Source organism: Dermacentor andersoni, chromosome 3, assembly GCF_023375885.2.
Source record: "Dermacentor andersoni chromosome 3, qqDerAnde1_hic_scaffold, whole genome shotgun sequence".
NCBI classification, from domain to species: domain Eukaryota; kingdom Metazoa; phylum Arthropoda; class Arachnida; order Ixodida; family Ixodidae; genus Dermacentor; species Dermacentor andersoni.
Genome location: NC_092816.1, coordinates 83,239,774 through 83,260,066, shown reverse-complemented (window position 1 = coordinate 83,260,066; position 20,293 = coordinate 83,239,774). Strand labels below are relative to the sequence as shown.

Sequence of the window (20,293 nt, the reverse complement as noted above, 5' to 3'; positions counted from 1 at the left end):
GGATTCTTTGGACAGGCTGAGGCGCGTGTAGTATTTCTCCTCTATCGGTCTGAAAAGTGGCTGCTAGCAAATTGAAGTAGGTAAGCGTGGCCGCGAGAAAACTGCTTTCGTGACTCCGGACGGCCTTTACGAAATTAGAGTACTCCCTTTCCGCCTCTGTTCCGCTCCAGCCACATTCCAGCGAATGATGGATACCGTTCTCGCTGACCTCAAATGGAAAAGCTTCCTCGTCTATCTCGAAGATGTCGTTGTCTTTTCGGAAACTTTTGGCGAGAAGCTTCGACGCCTTCGGAATGTACTCGAAGCCATTCGCTCGGCTGACCTTACACTCAAGCCAGAGAAGTGCCAATTCGGTTACGAGGAACTGAAGTTCCTTGGTCACGTCGTAAGCGCGGCAGGTGTTCGACCCGATTGCGAGAAGACTGCTACCGTAGCAGCTTTTCCCGCTCCAACCGACAAGGAAAGTGTCCGACGATTTTTGGGCTTGTGTGCGCATTATCGATGCTTCATTGAAAATTTTTCGAAGATCCCTGAGCCGCATTTTCGGCTTAAGCGTGACGACACGCCATTCCTCTGGACTGATGAAGAACAGACCGCCTTTGCGGAGCTACATCGTCGATTGTCTTCTCCTGCCGTGCTCGGTCATATTGATGAGGATGCTGACACAGAAGTATGCACCGACGCCAGCAATATTGGTCTCGGAGCTATCCTAGTGCGACGGCGAGATGGGACTGAGCGAGTTATCACCTACGCGAGCCACACTCTTTCACGCGTCCTATCCAATTATTCCACCACAGAGAAGGAGTGACTGGCGGTTATTTGGGCTACATCAAAGTTTATGCCGTATCTCTACGGGCTGCCTTTTAAAGTTGTGACCGACCATCACGCTTTGTGCTCGTTGACCAATCTCTGAGACTCTTCTGGACGATTGGCACGTTGGAGTCTGCGACTCCAGGAATTAACATCACCATCGTATACAAGTCAGGCAGAAAACATGAAGATGCTGACACGTTATCACGAGCACCTGTCGAATCTCAGAATTCTGACGAGGAAGACGACAGCGCCTTTCTGAGAGCCCTCAGCGACCGGATCTCCTCGCTAAACAGCGATCGGACCCATCATCGATCACTTAGAAGGCGGCATCGCGTCCATTCCTCGGCTTATTTCGCGACAGTTGTCTTCATTTTGCCTACGAGGGGACATCTTATACAAAAAAGACACACGTGCCGGTGACAAACCACATCTTCTAGTAGTACCTCAAGCCCCTTGCGACGACATCCTATTAGCCTGCCACGACGAGCTGACATCTGGTCACTGTGACCAGTGGCTACGTCATCAAGAATATTTTGATACGCATGCGCAAGCCTGGTCTGCCTGTGTATAAACACACATGCTTCTCGCAATAAATCGTTCTTTCGTTTCCTGCTGCTCGGCCATCTACATGGTGTCACAAGTGGGATCGGCGGTTCGTTTTGCTACCGCCGCCAGTCAGCAATGAATGATTCCACGGACCGACTACAAACGCCCATTGCAAGAATGGCGTCGACTCTGCTACAGCCACCAAGGCCACTCGATACGACTGGAGACACGTTTCACAACTGGACCGTATGGAAAAGTGAGTTTGACCTTTTTGCTACGGCGACGGGACAGACCCAGCAGCCTAAGGAAGTTCAAGCCGCAACTTTTGTGATGACGATAGGCGAAGACGTGAGACGAACGTACTATACTTTAAGTTCGACACCGAAGACGAGAAGAAAGACCTCAAAATCCTTTTAGCAAAGTTCGAGGCCCATTACAAGCCATCTGAGAACCTAACCTTTAACGAATTCCGATTTAGCTCAAGGGGCCAACAAGACGAAGAGTCCTTTAATGACTGGCTCACGGTACTGCGAATTCTCGCGAGCAGATGCGAATTCGGTGAGCTCGAGGAACGGCTGATACGAAGCAGAATAATTCTCGGCATCAGAGATAAAGACTTCCAGCAGAAGCCCCTCTCGGAGAACCCCTCATTTTCAAAAGCAGTAGAAATGTGCCGCGCACGAGAACAAGCACGAGTACAACTTCAAGAAATCCGAGCCAGAACGGCCGACGCGACAGTCGCCGCAATAAAAGCGAGAGCAACGCCTTGCTCCAGCTGTGGCCTTGAAAGGCACACAAATGGGAAATGTGCGGCTCAGGGCAAACGCTGCAACAACTGCGGTAGAAGCAATCATTTCGCTCGAATGTGCCGTCGGACACAAAAAAGGTCAAGGTTAGCGGCATGCGAAGTTAAACAGGTTGTTTTAGGAACTGAAGAAGAATACTTCCTGCACACGCTAGAAGCATATGCTATCGCCAGTGAGGACCGTTGGTCGGCGGAAATTATTATCGAAGCAGCGGCGGTTGACTGCAAAATCGACACGGGAGCCAACTGCTGCATCATGCCTGAGACGATGCTCCGAAAACTATCTACACAGTCGGCACAGCCATGCTCGACCACATTGCGCGCCTTCTTCGGCCACAAGCAAACAGCTTTTCAGAAAATCACCTTGACTACATCTTACAAAGCTCACAGTTGTCTAGCGGAATTTTTTATCGTACCCCAGGCCGTTCCAGTAACAATCAGCGACAATATTGCAGAACGCTTGGGACTGATAATCCGCGTACGCTCAGTCGACGCGCGTCCAATGCAGGACCCAAGCGCCAGATTTGGTGATGTATTCCAAGGCCTCGGAGAACTGAAGGGTGTTACGTACCACATTCAGCTCAAGCCAGGAGCACGAGGCAGCGTCAAGCCAGACGGAAGGGTGGCGGTTGCTCTTCAAGAACGCGTAAACCAGGAACTCGATAAAATGGAGCGCGACCTCGTCATTGCAAAGGTAACTGAGCCTACTGTCTGGTCAAGTCACATGGTCGTACTGGTTAGAAACGGCAAAGTACGCATTTGTTTAGATCCTTCGGATTTGAACAACGCCTTGCTGAGAGAGCACTATCATATGCCAACATTAGAAGATGTTGTTCCGCGCCTGCATGGGGCAAAATACTTTTCAACTTTAGATGAATCATCAGGGTTTTGGCAAATTAGGCTTGACGAAGAAAGTTCATTAATATGCACTATGAGCACTCCCTACGGCCGCTACAAATTTCTGCGCATGCCCTTTGGGATTGCCTCTGCCCTGGAAGTTTTTCAACGGGCAATGCACCAAGCAGTAGAAGGCTTAAGTGGCGTCGCCGCTGTAATGGATGACATTCTAGTCTGGGGAACGTCTCGAGAAGAGCATGACAATATCCTAGCAGCTTTACTTGTGCGCTGCAGGGAGCACAATCTAAAGCTAAATAAAAAAAGTGCCATTTGTTGCAGCCGCAAGTTCGCTACATGGGACATATCCTCACACAAGAAGGACTTTCCCTGGATCCCGGAAGAGTGGAAGACATTTTGCAAGTACCGCCACCGAAAAATTGTAAGGAGCTGCAAGTTTTTCTTCGGATGATTAACTTCGTGGCGCGCTTCATCCCCAACATGTCTTCCCTGTCCGCGCCTCTCCGGGAACTATTGAAAAAATACACGGCATGGCTCTGGACAGAAGAGACTGATCAAAGCTTCCAAGGCCTTCGTGCCTGTCTAACAAAGGCGCCTGTTCTCGTATATTTCGAGAAAGGAATACCGCTGACGTTGTCAGTAGATGCAAGCCAGAAAGGGGTGAGGGCAGTTCTTTTGCAAAACGGATACCCAATCGCCTACTCATCAGGGTCGCTTACCGAAGCGCAAAAGAAATATGCGCCAATCGAGAAAGAAATGTTAGCCATTGTTCACGGGTGCGCAAGGTTTGAAGACTACTTGCTAGGGCAGCCAGAGGTCATCATCGAATCTCATCATCGCCCCCTAGCGTCAATATTTAAGAAACAGCTGTGCGAGTGCCCGTTACGCTTGCAGCGTATGAGACTCGCTCTTCAGAGGTTCCCCATAAGAGTGACCTACAAGCCAGGAAAAGAACTGTTCCTAGCGGATGCGCTGTCACGCTTTCCCAACAAGACGGGGCTGAAGGAAGAATCGCTGGATTTTCAAGTACATGCTCTTTCTTCGCTTCCAGTCTCCGATCGGCAACTGCAGGGAATCCGTGAAGATCTACTGAAAGATGCAACAATGACTGAATTGTGTAGCTACGCAAGCAACGAATGGCCCGAGAGCAAGCAACAGGTATCTGAGGCCGTACGCGCGAGCTGGAATTACCGCGACGAACTACATGTCGAAGACGGTCTCCTCCTAAGAAGCAACAAACTCGTCATTCCCCCCACAAAACGACAAGAGGTACTTCGTCTACTCCACGCGGCACACGGAGGTCAAGAAAAAATGAAGGCAAGAGCCAAAGAAGTAATATACTGGCCTGGCATGTCGGCGGATATTGCAGCTCTCGCGAAGACGTGCCTACTTTGTCAAAGGTACAAGAACAGGAACGCCAGGTTACCCATGCTTAGTCACGACATAACTACTCTGCCGTGGCAAGTAGTCGGAGTCGACCTTTTCTACCACAAGAGCGATGAGTACCTTGTTATGGTAGATTTCTATTCTTTTTTTTCTGAGATCAAGCAGATGCGTCGAACAACAGCAGAAACAGTGACAAACGTGTGCATGCAGATTTTTGTCACTCATTGCATCCCAGCAAAAATATGCAGTGATAATGCCCCCCCCCCCCCCCTTCAATAGTGCGTGCTTCCACGTTTTTTCCACACAGTTGGGCATCGTTCACAAGACTTCCAGTCCGCATTACCCTCGCGGCAACGGCATGGCTGAAAGGGCGGTCCAAGAAGCAAGGAAACTGCTCAAGAAGTGCCGGTATGGAACGCTGGAGTTCTATAGCGCCTTGCTAGAATGGAGAAACATGCCAAGGGACGACCGCCTGAAGTCGCCCGCACAACGACTCATGGGACGTCAGACGAGGACTAAACTGCCAGTACTTGACTGCCACTTCGAACCGCAAACCGTGCCAACCGAAATTGTCCGAAAGCGACTCGACGAAATAAGGCGCAAACAACGCGTATTCTACAACAGAACAAGGCGAAGTCTACGAGATATTCACAGGGGCTCCACGGTGACTGTTTATGATACGACACACAGGACATGGGCACCAGCAGTTGTCATAGGCCCGGCAAGTACACCGCGCTCTTATGTCGTTGCAACAGAGAATGGGCAGCATCTACGACGCACCAGGGAGCACCTGAGATCAATAGAAGGACAAGCTTTCCCCCCGCAGAGCGAGTGTACGACAACGATCCTTCAGTGCTCCCCTCAGCCGAGCAACACCGAGCAACAAGCACCTCAAGAGGCGCTCCGTAGAAGCACACGACAGCGTAGAGAGCCGCAACGGTATCCTCTCCCAGTACGTCACACATAGACAGTTCCGTGGAAGCTTTGCAAATTGACTTATTAGTTGGTTGTGCAATCTTTCGTACAATCTTGTTTTCTTTCATTTTTTTTCCTGAAAGGAAAGAAGATATGACCAGTGGCTACGTCATCAAGAATATTTTGATACGCATGCGTAAGCCTGGTCTGCCTGTGTATAAACACACATGCTTCTCGCAATAAAGCGTTCTTTCGTTTCCTGCTGCTCGGCCGTCTACAGTAACTTGGGCTACTCAAGGACTCTGGACAGGGTACGGCAACTGTACTACTGGCCTAGACTGACTGCTTGCGTCAAACGCTACGTGAAAGGATGCCGTGAATGCCAGCGCCGCAAGTCACCACTCTTCCAGCCTGCAGGCCTTCTACAACCCATCGACCTTCCCCGTACGCCGTTTGATCAAGTTGGAATGGACCTTCTTGGGCCATTCCCTTTGTCTTCCTCCGGCAATAAGTGGATCATTGTCGCAATTCATTACTTGACGCGTTACGCTGGCACGAAGGCACTACCACGGGGGACAGCATATGAAATTGCCCAGATTTTTATGCATTGCATTGGGCTTCGGCATGACGCACCGTCATTCATCATCACTGACCGAGGGACGGCATTTACGGCGAAGCTTCTGGACGGCATTTTCAAGCTGAGTTACACTAGTCATCGAAAGGCCACTGCATACTACCCTCAGACTAACGGTTTGACAGAAAGACTAAACAAAACACTGGCAGACATGATCTCTATGTACGTGGATGTCCAGCACAAAACGTGGGACGAAATCCTGCCGTACCTAACGTTTGCGTAGAAGACTGCCACGCAGCAAACTACACACTTCACGCCATTTGGCCTCGTTTATGGTCGAGATGTCCAAACTATGCTAGACGCCATGATTCCGTATGAAGATACCGACCAGCTCGACCAGTTAGCTCCTGACGTCGAGGAGTACATTCAGCACGCCGAGGAAGCACGTCAACCGGCCCGTGCGCACATAAGACAGCAGCAGTGTACAGATGCAATAAGGTACAATATCCACCATCGACAAGTTATCTACGCGCCTGGTGACCAAGTTGGGTTTGGACACCCATTAGTCCGCGAGGCCTCAGCGAGAAACTCCTGAGCAAGTACTTTGGACCATACACAGTACTAAGGCGTGTAAGCGACTGGAACTATGAAGTGATTCCAGAGGGAGACCTGCCATCGCCCAAGCGCCGTTTACCACGCGCAGAGACTGTACATGTCGTCCGCTTCAAGCTGTATTTTACACGTTGATGTGAAGTGTATTATTGAAACAACCCTTTCTTCTGCTGTCGTCGCGTCATCCTCCAAAGAACTGCGAAGCGTTTTTTTTTTTGTTCCCGACCACAGACCACATTTTTCCCTGTGCATATCTGTATGTGCGCTAGCGCATTTCCTTTTTTTTGTCTTACCTAATTTGTGTACTTTCCGTGTACGTTTTGTGTTTGGGCATCGAGTCGATGCTCCTTTGGGAGGGGGAATAATGCCACCTGGTGTTTTGAGCCAGCGTTGCGTGCCCAGCAAAAACGGCAATGAAGACGACGAAGTGAAAGACCACGCGTCAGCTGGAGAACCGTCCCTTTTGTGTCTGACATTTTCGTGCCTGGCTGCTGATACTGCTGCTTACTCTTGCCTTAGCGCGTGGCAATATGCTGAGCATTGCCGAAACCTGGTGGTGCGGGCACAAGTGTTACAAACCTCCTGCAGGGTGTGACCTAAGTTTGATTAACAGGCGCACTCGTGCCAAACTCGTATATTTTGAACCCCCCCCGCCACATATTTGAACTTGGGAACGTGGCGGTGGCAGCAGCAGCCTGCGTCGTCGTATTCAGCAGCAGCAAGCGTCAATATCACTGTCTGTACCTGTTCAGCTACTTGACGGACGCAGAATTTCAGCGTCATTCTCGTTTTCTCAATATATCAGGACGCTGAATGTGTGCCGAATTAGGCAAAGACCCTCGTCTGCAGAGAGAGCAGGGGGGGGGGGGGCAAATTAAGTTTTCCGAGCACATATTGGCGTGACTGGGCGGTGGAGGACGAGCTAGTGCGATCGCTTCCGCTCACTCCGAATTTAAGCGCTGCCCGTCCACCATGCCCCAGTGCCAGACCACGTCCGGCGGCGTCATCGCAGTACTCGGGCAGCTGCAAGGACCTAGGGTTAAACCCGGACCAACCAACCTGCTTGGGCGAAATTGTCACATTATATTAGAAGGCTCATAATGGAACCCGGGCTGCCTTCTGGTGCAACAGGTGCCAAAAGCAGTTGTCGCTGTTGCATGGCACCGCTGCATTGCACGCGCAGAGAGACGAAGAAAGTTACTTCGAACCCATACCCCCTCAGCCATCGGCACGTCCACCTCTCAAGGCAGCAACTGATTTGGCTGACATACTGCGTGAGCAAAAGCGCAGGCGTGTGGCTGTTGGAGGAAATGACCGGTGACTTGTTTCCGCTGTCGGAGGACGTCATCGCCTACTGGAGGAATTACAAGCTTGTGGTCGTGAGGGACGAGCTGCTGGCACGAAGTGTACTCTATGGTCCAGGGAAGATAAAGCACACTTAAGAGGGCGTTCTTCGCGGCAATCGATGGTACAATCGGGACCGCCTGATGAGGGGCCAGAACGTTTCGTAGAGCCGGCAAAATTACGGCAGTGTTGCAGATCGTGGACCATCGGTCTTCGGGATGGTCTTCGTGACCACAGGGGAACTGCGACTTTGGAAGGTCGACCGACGAGTCATGGCGACGCTCGGCCCCATTATCGCAGCCAATGTTCAACGGCGGACCGTTATTCACAGTGATGAACGGGCCGCATACCATTGTATATCAAATGCAGTGGATGTTAATGGGGCAAACCTCAATCTACATTGGGAGACAGTCAACCACAGCGTGAACCTTGCGCACCCCATCACGGGTGCTCATAAGCAAAAAACAGAAAGTTATTGTCGAAAAGTGAAGCGCCACTTCATTAGCGGCGGGGACAGAGTAACTGCGCCCATACTGGGGTTCTGCTTGACATCGATGGTGGCACTCAAATAACGGTCCCGTTCGCTGCAAATACCCTTTCTTGTGTTTTTTAGAAGCCATCGCTCGGCGCTACCCAGTATGAAGGTGCATCATCAAGTAAAAAAAAAACTAAAGCGTAAATTTCTGGTTCTTTGCTTGTATGAGTGTTTCCTGTCATTCCTGTGTTGAGACACGGTAGCACGCGGCGCTCTCTGACGATCACTTCATCTCGCAGCCTTACTTTCGTACCAGCAATGCGAGATCTGTTGAAAGCGAAAAGCGGAAACCAGGCGCACACCAATCTGTCCTCGGAAATGCGAGCGCAAGCACGTAGTGAGCCGTGCCAAGCCCGTAGCGAGCCAATACAATCCAGAGGAAAGCGGAAGGGGAGCGTCGAACGACAGAAAGCTGGAGCTAGTTGGTAAGGATTCATCAAGCAAAAAAGAGGTGAGGCGTGCGGACAGGACACAAGAGTAGAGAAGTGGACAACACGAACGCCGACTATCAACTGAAGGGAGCAATGAGGCGAAAAAGGAAGAACACACAAAACTCATCTGCGCAAGCTCAGGTATGCCACGTGTCAGTCGCGTACATGTGCCGGTCTGCGTGAGAGATAGCTGCTAAGGCACGAAATATCTTCCTTATGTAAAGTAATCGAAGGCTGACTCACGCGCGCACTTCCACCATTATAGATATGCCATACCTCTACCATAAGACGCGTATCTTCATTCTTATGCCTGTACAATATGGCTTATTCATGTAAGTCTGGCGTGCAGTTGCAATCTTGACAATGTAGGGAAATATTAGCAGGCGATCCACCGGTTAACGAACTTTTCTATTCCATTAGCCTCTGATTGATACACTGTCCCATTTGCCCTATGTAGAACGAGTCACACCTAGAGGAAATTTTATAAACCACACCCATACGACAGTCTGTAAAACTGTTGTTCTTATTGGGCTTCACTGGACAAATATTTGTTTATTTTTTTTTGCCTTTTACTTGCTCCTTTTTCCTCTGTGCGGCAGCGCAGATCTTACCTAGCTTATGGGGAGCAATGAAAGCAACATTAGCATCATATCTACTTGCAACCTTTTTAAGCCTGTGCGACACTGAATGAATGTGCAGAATAGCCACTACTCTTTTTTTTTTGCTATAACTGCTTTCTGTAATCGCGTCCGCCCCCCTCAAACCCCTTTTATTGCGACGCAATGAAGATAATTCTGGTTGCCATTTGGAGGCAGAAAATACTGGTGCAAACAGCAAGATTGAGGTGGATGTATTACCAGAAATGATCGTTAACAAGCGTACTTATTATGTGTACCACCACGGATTTTTTTTCGTTCCGCCTATTATTTATTGGCAAATGTTTCTCGCTGGTTTATGACGGCATCACATACGATTTGCTACCCGCTTCATTATTCGCTAAATACAACCTTTTTCTTTGTTACAGTGCCAGTTTAAAGTAAATGGGGGCTCTACTGGCTGCCCTCCAGATTGCATATGTCAGAGCGATGGAAATTCAAGACAGGATGGGCCAGGAAAATGCTTCCAAATGCCATAAAACTGCTTCCTTGTTATGACTCAATTGAAATAAATAAATGAATTATAAGCTTTGTGCCACTCCGTTACCTTTTCGCTAAATTTACCAACAAGTCGGAACCTGATACAGTAAATGTTCTGCTAACAAGTAAGGGAATTCTTCTTGCGTATATAGGATAAGCGCTTGCATTTTTTTATGCATAAGCAAGGGGACTGAGGACAGAAAGACCATGGGAGAGGAAGGCGGGAAAAAAAAAAGATATACGACCACGGTACTACTTACAGGTGAGATAATGGTGATGGCATTGATCTAAATAGACTTGGGCGTGTCAATTAGACCAATGCCTTGAAAAAAAATAAAAAAAATTAGAAGAGCTTGACGTTGCATTCAAAGAAATGACTTAGAACATAGTACTGAAGAATTATCTCTCAAGAAGACTCCTGCCTTTGCTGCACTGCTCGCTGTGCAGGGCCCAGGCTGTGCACGGCTCAGACTTCTACATACAAGCACTTAACCGATCCCGGCGACACTGCACAGAATGTACCCTGAACAGTTCCCAAGCCTAGACTGCCCCCTGTGTGATGGTTATGCGGACTTCGAGCATGTTCTGTGGGGCTGCGTCTTTGCTGGTCTCCCTTTCACCAAAGAGGAAATGATGAAGCTTATTAAGGCCCAGAGCCAGACTTCTAAAGTTTTGGCGGTCCAGAGGGCCCGCGAGAGGGCCGTCAGATTTGACCTGATGGTCCCCGGGTTGGCTGTAAGATTTGGGGTCGGGCATGAAATAAATGGCAGCTGGCCCATGCCGTCGTCCAACTCACCCACGCTTGGGACGTGGTTGTAGGGAGGAACTTGCTCTTATCAATAACTAGGAGTACGGGATTTATTTAAAACATTTACATTACGACCGGAGATATATTTCAACAGTCTAGCATGACTCCCAAATGGAGCACGAAAGACGAAGCATCAAGCACGAAGCACACCGAGCACACAGCATCACGAGCAGACAAAAAACGACTGCTTAAAATCCCTCTGTGCCCTCTAGATCCCTACGTGAGGCAAAACTGCCGTCCAATCGGAGCGTCCACAGTCATTGGAGGCGTAATCGACCCGCTTTGAGGGTGAGGGTTCACACATTCACATCCGCACTTTGGATTCACAGAACACACCGAGCGGAGAGGGTCTTCGTAGCCATGTATTGTCACGCTTGACCCCAGCTGGCGCCTCTTGATTCCAGAGCTGACTGATCAGGTAGTCGCCGCGACTGTCAGCAGATTGTGACGAATTCTGGGGCCCCTGAAAACGCACCATATAACACCCTTTTGCAGGAGTCCTTTTGCTCCAAGTAGACCTTGAAGGCGACAGCACACCAACTAACAATACTCGGTATGCCAAGCGTGGCTTTCCTTGTTGGCGTCGCCGGTTCTCCGAAGGAGGTGCATGGTCGGTCAATATTGCTGGCGTCGCCGGTTCTCCAAAGGAGGCGCATTGTTCGCTGTCCAAAGCGACTCGTCGCAGCGGGCCGGGAAGTATTCGACGGTCGCTACCCAAGCAGGGCAATCGAAACAGCTGCAGCGGGCTGGGAAAGGTTCGCAGGTCAGTACCCGTGCAGGCCGATCGTAAGAGGGCCTAGGCAGGTGACGTTGAGTTCACTCGTGCCTATTATGGACCAAATAAACTTGTTTCACTCACTCACTCACTCACTCACTCACTCACTCACTCCAACCGAGCGTAGCGCGAAGATGCAAACGAAATACACGTGAGTTCTTCAGAAAGGAGGCTTTGAGGTCGAAAAAAACAAAACATGAACATCCTATGTAAATGTTCGAATCAACGTGAAGCGACGCTTTCATGATGCGGTCAATCGAATGCTATAAATTTGCTGATTTCGTTCCTTCGTCTTTTTTCTAAAGGAAACTGGCATGCGCATGTACTGTCGCTCAGCCGTGCATTGCAAGGTGACAAACCTGATATTCAGGGAAAGCACGGGGAAGGCGGGAGATGGAAATTCCAGACGATGAGCAAAACGAGAACAAGGTGAAAGCAGGAGCCAACGTTTCGACAAGGGGACTTGTCTTCTTCAAGTCGACATATGCCTTCCTCTTCACAGTATATATAGGTGGGGCTCTTCTAAAGGGGAGAAGAAGATAGACACGATAGTCTACGACCACGAGAGAAACAGGTAATAGAGGGCTGCTGTGCGGGTCGTTGACACGGCGGCTCACACAGGGGCGTTGACACGTGATTGACAGAAGGCCGTGTCCCTGGCCTTGTGCACAGGACTTCTTTATTCTCATTTCGACACCTTCGCTGCTAACACACCTTCGCTCGTTGCCGCACCCACCCTCCATGCGCCATCAGCCCTTTAGCCCCATCAGCCCCACCTATATATACTGTGGCGAGGAAAGCATATGTCGCCTTGAAGAAGACAGGTCCACTTGTCGAAACGTTGGCTCCTGCTTTCACCTTGTTCTCGTTTTGCTCAAACCTGATATTGACATATGCCTGGCTTCTTTGCCGATCACCCGTTGTGTGTGTGCGACATTTTGTGGAAATTGTCACCATTATTGCAAAACGCGCATACGCTCGAAAACCGATCCCCTGTTGTGGGCATGTGAAACACTGTGGAAATCAAAATCATCAATACGCGATGATCATCTCGAAGACACAGTTGGCGTTGTCACAATATGTACCTCCCACTTCTTGGCCAATCTCCGGTTGTGTACATGTGGTATTGTGTGGAAATTATCATCGTGATTATTACCACGCTGACACGCATTTTGGCCGATGCGCCATAGTAGGAAATCATTGTCGGCATCAACAAGCGCCTATCATCTCAAAGTTGTGCTCTGCTTCAGTACTTTCTTGCAGCAGTGTGGAGGCTACAGACTTTTCCCACCAATCAGGAGAGCGAATACATATAAAAGGTGCCCTCCCACGTGCTGTCGTCTGGTAGCAACAAGCGCAACAGTGCAGGCCACGGCAGCATCTACTAATAGTTTGCAACTGCGCTGCGAGATCAGCTGTTGCGATAGAAGCGGTAGAAAATTCGCTCCATACTGGCTTTTACACCGAAAACGCTTACGTCTACATATGTAAAGCCGTAAAGGAGAAAGAGGGTCGCAGAACGTCGGAAGCGGAGGATTCTGAAGAATTCGGGCCCACAATTCTTGATCCCTCTTATAACATTCACTTGCGCATGGTGTTCTTCCTGACGTTAATAAATGCCGCCGTCTTGTTAATTAGAACTCCAGGGCGTTTATGGCAGTTCTAGCGCACTGTTACAAGCATGTTCAACGTTGACTTATCAGTTACTTTCACACAAAAGAGCAGTTTGGAACGATACCACACACGTCTGTCTGTGGCCGCCATTATTGCAAAGGACCAAGCCATTGTGGACAGAGAACTACCCAGGAGGGAGTCCTTCGAGATGTTGCTGTGTGGACTACACGCACGAATTTAGCTACTTTCGTTGCAATATTTTTGTTTGTACATTTTAAATGCAAATAATTTCATACGACAGCATAGCATTTTTTTTGCAGGGGAGCAAATGCCCTTAGGAGACAAGGACGAAACTATAGAAACGACGTATGCAGCGCGTGTCTCTTGTCCTTTTTCAGTCCTTCTCTATTGTCTTGTATGAAATAATTCTTCCAACTAGCTGTCTGGATGAACCTATTTTTTAAATCCAAACGTCATTTCTTGCCTACTTCAGTCGCTTTGAAACTATCTATCTATCTATCTATCTATCTATCTATCTATCTATCTATCTATCTATCTATCTATCTATCTATCTATCTATCTATCTATCTATCTATCTATCTATCTATCTATCTATCTATCTATCTATCTATCTATCTATCTATCTATCTATTATATGCAGCCAAGAAACAATGAAGGGGAGGAAAGCTTCGGGGAAGTCAGCTGTGGTTGAAATGAAAGTATAGAAAATAACTAAGAAAAGGGAGATGAAAGTGGCCGAAAACATAACTTGTCGCCGGTGGGAGGGGAACGATCACCTCCGCATTACGCGTGTGTTCTACTAGCAATTGTACTGCGGTGATCGCCATCAATTCGTCAACTAATTTATGTATTTTATGTTTACTCGATCTAGCCATGCGAGTGTCAACCAGCGCCACTCAAACCCATGGTGGGCGGATGTGGAGAATCCTCTTTTTTTCTTTTTCACGATGGCATTACGTAACACGTGAACTTAGATGAGCACGCACGTGGCTAAAGAGCCCTCATGCGCCGTCGAATAATTTCAAGGTTGCGAGATTCGAGACCCTTGCAATAAATGTACGATAGAGCAAAAGAAACCGAGAAGCTCGACTTTAGTTAATGATCATACACAACCAAAATACAATGAAGCCAGGGAACGATCATTAAGAAAACTCGAGCCCGGTGGTTTTCATTCTTCTCTGATCTATCTATCATGCCTCTTACGCCAACCCAGTAACCCAAGTTGTCTAACCGCTTCGGCCGCTACGTACGTGCTTCTGATAGTGATGACATCAAGGTCGTTGCGTTTTCTTTAGTCCAGCCTCGTGGTCTTACTCTAGTCATGCCATTGTCATCACTTCTTTTACACAAATACAGTCGCCCAAGTTGTCGAATAGCTAGGGCCAGAATCTATGGACTGGTGGTCGCGATGACGCCGTGGTCATTGCATTTCCGTCATCCGAGCTTGAGGTCCGACACTCGTCATACTGTTGTCGCCACACCATCGTTGTCATACAGTCTTCATGCATTTGTTGTCGCACCGCAATAGTTATGCCATGGTGGTCATTCAGCCGTCGTCATTGCAGCTTCGTGAGCTGACTCGGGTAATGCTGTCGTCGTCATGCTTTCTACTCAAACCGCGTTTTTCAAGTAGCTTTGGTTACTAGCTATGCAATCAGAGTCATGAAGCCGTCGTAGTCGCTGCATTTCTGTCATTCCAGCTTTGTGACCCGACTCTCATCAAGCCGTTGTCGTCACGCTATCGTCGTCACACAGTGGCTGTGACGGTGTTATTTTATCATTTTTACCACTTCAGTAACATCATCGCATTGTCGTCATTGTCGTCATGTCATCGTCATCCTACCGGCACTATTACACCGGCAAAATATTGGTGGCCATATTCTGCAACGTTCGGTCATGTTCCCCTGCGGATGACAACAATATAAACAAAATAAAGTCGGACGAAACCTGGACAAATGCATTTTAGTCTGAAAATTCAACATATGCACCAACCAAATAGACATGTATAGGCAGAATAAATGTACGTCTAAAATATTTTTGACAACCACTTATTGTTATTGTAGGTAAAATAGACCCTATATACACGTATGAAAAAATAGGCATTTAGCCTAGAACTCTGGGGCGGAATCGAAGAAAGAAGACGACAAAACTGCTGCTGTCTGTCTAGTAGCTCTGCCTGCATTTTTTATGTTCTAGGTATCTTACTGGTCCCTACTGTTCAAGACGTCGGATGACTCCAAAAGATGCCTTCCGTACCGGAGACCGAGGGGGGCTGCACCACCCGTCGCCTCACAAGGTGCTAGAAGGGCCCAAGCTGGCACCGACTAGCACTCCACCATGACCTCTCAAGGGTAACACTGGGTCAGAAACGCCAGCTGGTTTATACAAGCCTGCCTGACTGCAAGCGACAAGACAGTGTGGAATCTCAGGACGAATCAACAATCATCAGGGACCACGACAAGGCGAGCCTTTCAGACCTAAATATGGACGAGGCTGGTTACCGAATCGGGCGCCATCGTAAAGACAGGAAGGTGGCCATTCCTGTGGTAATCACTGCAGCGTCAGAAAGATGTGATTTGAGCCGAGTGAACCTTACTGTCCTACATTCTGAGATTGAAACGATTCTCAGTGGAGCCCCTGTCAAGAGCCATTTCACAGCGCAGGGAGCATTGCTCTTGGATGTAGAGGCAGAAGGACAAGCGAATGTCTTTCTAGAGACCAAGAATATCCGTGACATAGCCGTATCTGCCCGTGTTCCACCCAGTTACATGAAAAACACGTACAAGTTAGGGGAGTCCCAAAATGGTATTCGGATGAATAGCTGCTCACCTACCTGAGACCCCAGAGAGTATTTCGTGCCAGAAAAATCATGTGTCGGGTGCAAAGCTCTTCATCTAAATAGGAGTCAAGGCACACTGACTCTGTCGTTTTTACTCTTGCTCCAAATTCTGAGCGCCCGGAGAAGATTAACCACGGTTTTACGAGACAAGAGCTTGTTGACTACGTGGTGACACTACCACGCCGTTTTAAGGGCCAGCGCTTCAGGCATGTAGCTAAGTACTATAATGGGGAGCAGAGTTGCAAGCGCTGTGGGGGACATCATGACTTTAAGACGTGTGCAAGTAAAGACAATTTTATGTTTGAAAACTGCAGCGGCGATCATCCAGCAAGCTACGGCCGATGCCCTGCAAGCACCGCCGCTCAGCGAAGGAGTAAGATGTTTGTCCTGGGTCCAAAGCATGCAAGCGCACAATCGAACATGAAGAAGAGGCCCCGTGGGCCACAACTTAGTGGTTTGGAAACAGATTACGCATTTAATTTCCCATGTCTCACACCATCAAAAGATGTTATTGAGCCAACGCAACTGGTTATCGTCGCGGGAGAACAGTCTTTAAAAGAGACCTAGAAGCGAACCTATGCAACTGCAGTCAACCGACCTCAAGCACCACTTGTAACCACTCAGCAGAAAACGGCCAACATGTGATACGCGCCTTGTTCACGGCACTACGATCACACGTCGATAAGATGCCTGCGAGTTCAACGAAGGATATGCTAAAAACAGTGACCACTCTCGAGTCAGTAATACTCTGCTCTTCTTCCGCATACCCTCAGTACCACAATGGCACTTTTTTGTCCATCTGATCCTGTCCGCCGTTCAAAAGTTCCCTAATAATACAACGGAACTGCGCTGCTATTTTACAGCGTTTGTCCGAATTTAGCCTTTTCCTTCGAGACGTGCCTATACAATAGTAGCATTCTAGGGGGCTGGTCTCCCAAATGCAAGGACGATCCCTGGGTACATCACACAGCGGCAAATCGAGTGTACCTTGATTTGCAAATGGCAGTACAATGATATACATCAGGCGCGAAATACCTCACGTCCCCTTACGTGTGCAGGTCCATTGTTCTACCTCCATGAAAGTCGCATCTGTGCAATTGTGCCTAGGAAACCGAACACTAAGTGTGGTGTCGGTTATGTAAGTCCCCGAAGGAAGGTCTCCATGGAGGCGTTCTTAAAGGACCTTTTTATTCGTTGTCCCTCGCCTAGAATAAACTGTTGGGAGTTAAAGGCACATCATTCGCTTTGGCGAGATGAGGCTGTAGATTTGCGCGGCAAAGAACTTGTCAATGCCGCGGATGCTACTGACTTACGTGTGGCGAAGGGTGGCAAGCCGGCTTTCTTAAGGCCACCTGATCCATAGAGTGTAACAGACCTCGTGCTACACTCTACTGCCCTTTTGATATCATCTACAACGGCCCCAGCCAGGATAGGCAGCGACCATTTCCCAATTTTCACAAACATCATCGGACTCCAGACTGCTGGTCGACAATTTTGTTCTGTGACACGCTGGGATACATACAGAGAAGCGTTGGATGAATCCTCTGGTGAGCTATTCACCGATATGCTGCGGAGCAAGAGAGTGGCTACTTCAGTGCTGAAACTACCAGGCCATTTCTCTACTCCTGACTTGAAACTAAAGAATCTCTGTGCGGTGCGTAGGACAGCGGAGCCGTAACTAATGAAAAAAAGGGAAATCTCTCTGCGACAACTGAATATATTAGGATAAATGCTTTCATCCGTCTTCATACGAAAAGGTTAAGACCAGTTCAATGGGCTGCTTTCTGTGAGACACTGTCGGCATTTACTCCCATGACACGGATATGGGGAGTAATCAATGGCCGATTCAGAAAGATTTACTCACTCAGGCCATTCGAAGCACTTGCTTTAAAGCATGGAAGAGATTTACCAACCCTTGCAGACGATTTTGCAGATGTATACAAATGTGGCAGATCAACGGAAATAGCGACTCCTCTCTCATCTCAATCATTGCATGCAATAGATACGCCATTCACCTTTCGCGAGTTCGATTTGCCGCTTGGCAGATTAGCTTAGCAAGATGCTGCGCTGTGGCTCCCGATTTGATCAGCAATCAAATGCTGACCAATCTGCCATATGAGCGAAGGCGAACTCTTCTGGACATATTTAATCGCGCCTGGAATAGAGGAGAGATCCCCGTAACGCCGAAGACAGCATGGGTGATGGCACTGCTCAAGTCTGGAAAGGATCCTGAGAACCTTGCCTCTTATCGGCCAGCATCCTTTCATGCCTAACAAAGTTGATGGAACGGCTAATATTGTCACGATCCTCAAGCAGCAGGAACTGATAAAAAAGGGCAGGACACTTTAATTGCAGGCGAACTGAAAAACGATCGCGCAGGGACCTCTTCTTCTATTCCGCAATGCGCGAGATCTTCGTCTTCATATACGTGCCGCGTAATGGATGTGGCATTTGCCTACCTCCAGTGAGCATCGTCCCGATTCTCGCCTAGTGGCAGGAATATGCGTAAGACGAGGTGTGGACACTTCATTCCGAGCAATAGGGCTTCATGCACACAATGTTTACAACTTCTGGTGGACGCTGCCTTGCCCTGGAGGTAGCAGGACCGTCAGGGATAACCTTATAGTTCAGGTCGCTGAGGCACCGTAAAACATTGTACGGACCAAAGTACCGCCTGAGTTGCCTTTCTGAAAGCCCTCGCCGACGGATATGACTACAAACCAACACTTTGTCGCCTGGCTGATATGTGATGTAGCGACACCGTACATTGTAGCGTCGAGCGTCGTAGTCCTGTTGTCGGGCGATGCTGACGCGGGCGAGTTGTCTCACTTCTTCAGCACGTTGAGCGAAAGCTTCAGCGTCCGTGACTGTATCCTCACAGTCATGTGGCCACATCGCATCGAGCATCGCCGTCACCTCACGGCCATGAAAAAGACTAAATGGTGTCTCTCGCGTTGTTTTTTGTTGAGCAGTGTTGCAAGTAAATGTGATGTGCGGTAGAATGTCATCCCAATTTTTGTGCTCCACGTCTACGTACATACTCATCATATCCGCGACAGTCTTCTTCAAGGGTTCTGTTAGGCCGTTCATTTGCGAGTGGTAGGCTGTGGCCTTTCGGTGAGCCGTGCCGCTGAGGCTAAGCACTGTCTTTAGTAGTGTAGCCAAAAGGCAGTCCCTATATCCGCTATTATTACCGCTGGTGCACCGTGCCTCAGAACCACGTTTTCTATAAAGCATCGCGCTGCTCCGACTGCAGTGCCACTTGGAAGGGCCTTGGTTTCTGCATAGCGTGTCAGGTAATCGGTGGCAACCATTACCCACTTATTGCCAGTTTTGCAAGTCGAGAATGGTCCCAGAAGGTCCATCCCGGTTTGGGCAAATGGGGTCGTGTGCAATTGGACTGGTTGTAGTAGCCCAGATGGTTTCATATATGGTGGTTTGCTTCCCTGAAAATCGAGGCACGTGCGCACGCAATGTTTCACAAAGGTGGCAATCCTTGGCGTGTAATATTTCACTTCGACCCGGGCGAGTGTGCGCCTGTAGCCGAGGTGGCCAGATGTTGGATCATCGTGGCAGGCTTGCAAAACCTCATGACGGAGGCACGTTGGGACGACAAGTAGGCGGCTGCTTCCACTTGTAAAGAAGCTCTTCTTGTAAAGAACATAATTACGTAAGCAGAATCATGGCAAGCTTCTTGCAAATGTTTTGGGCGCGCTTGTAATGAACGAGCTTGTTTCGGGCGCGCTTGTAAGACAGTTCGCTGTATTCCCGCTGCTGGCGAGCAATCGGGGCCGTGCCTAGAACACCTATAAAAGCCATGTCTTCGTCATCTTTTGTGACTTCCTGTTCAATCTGAGATCTCGAAAGATAATCGACGTCGGAGTGCTTTCGTCCGGACTTGTTCACCACTGTCATGCCAAAATCTTGAAGCCTTACGCTCCAATGTGCTAGTCGACCGCACGGATCCTTCAAGAGCGTCAGCCAGCAAAGTGAGTGGTGATCGCTAACAACACTGAAGGAGCGTCCATACAGATACGGGCGAAACTTCATAACTGCCCATACCACCGCGAGGCATTCCTTTTCTTTCGTTGAGTAATTAGACCCAGCACGTGAGAGCGTCCTGCTTGCGTATGCAACGACTCTCTCGGCAGAGACTTGCCACTGCACAAGCACAGCGCCTAGACCCAGGAAGTAGCGTCCTTATAAATCATGGTAGAAGCGTCCTCGTCAAAATGACCCAGTACAGGAGGTGTTTGTAGGCACTGTCGGAGATCATTAAACGCT

At 48.9% G+C, this 20,293-nt stretch overlaps 1 long non-coding RNA gene and 1 pseudogene across 1 annotated transcript in view; both read left to right on the top strand.

Moving 5' to 3' along the window:
• The window catches only part of LOC140216370 (uncharacterized), a 68,667-nt gene extending 58,668 nt beyond the window's left edge, over positions 1-9,999 (top strand). Inside the window, exon 3 of the long non-coding RNA XR_011893022.1 lies at positions 9,841-9,999. This is a non-coding gene — a long non-coding RNA (uncharacterized lncRNA). The remainder of the gene's footprint in view (positions 1-9,840) is intronic.
• LOC126529954 (uncharacterized) lies at positions 3,177-7,827 on the top strand (annotated as a pseudogene).
• Positions 10,000-20,293: the final 10,294 nt, after the last annotated feature.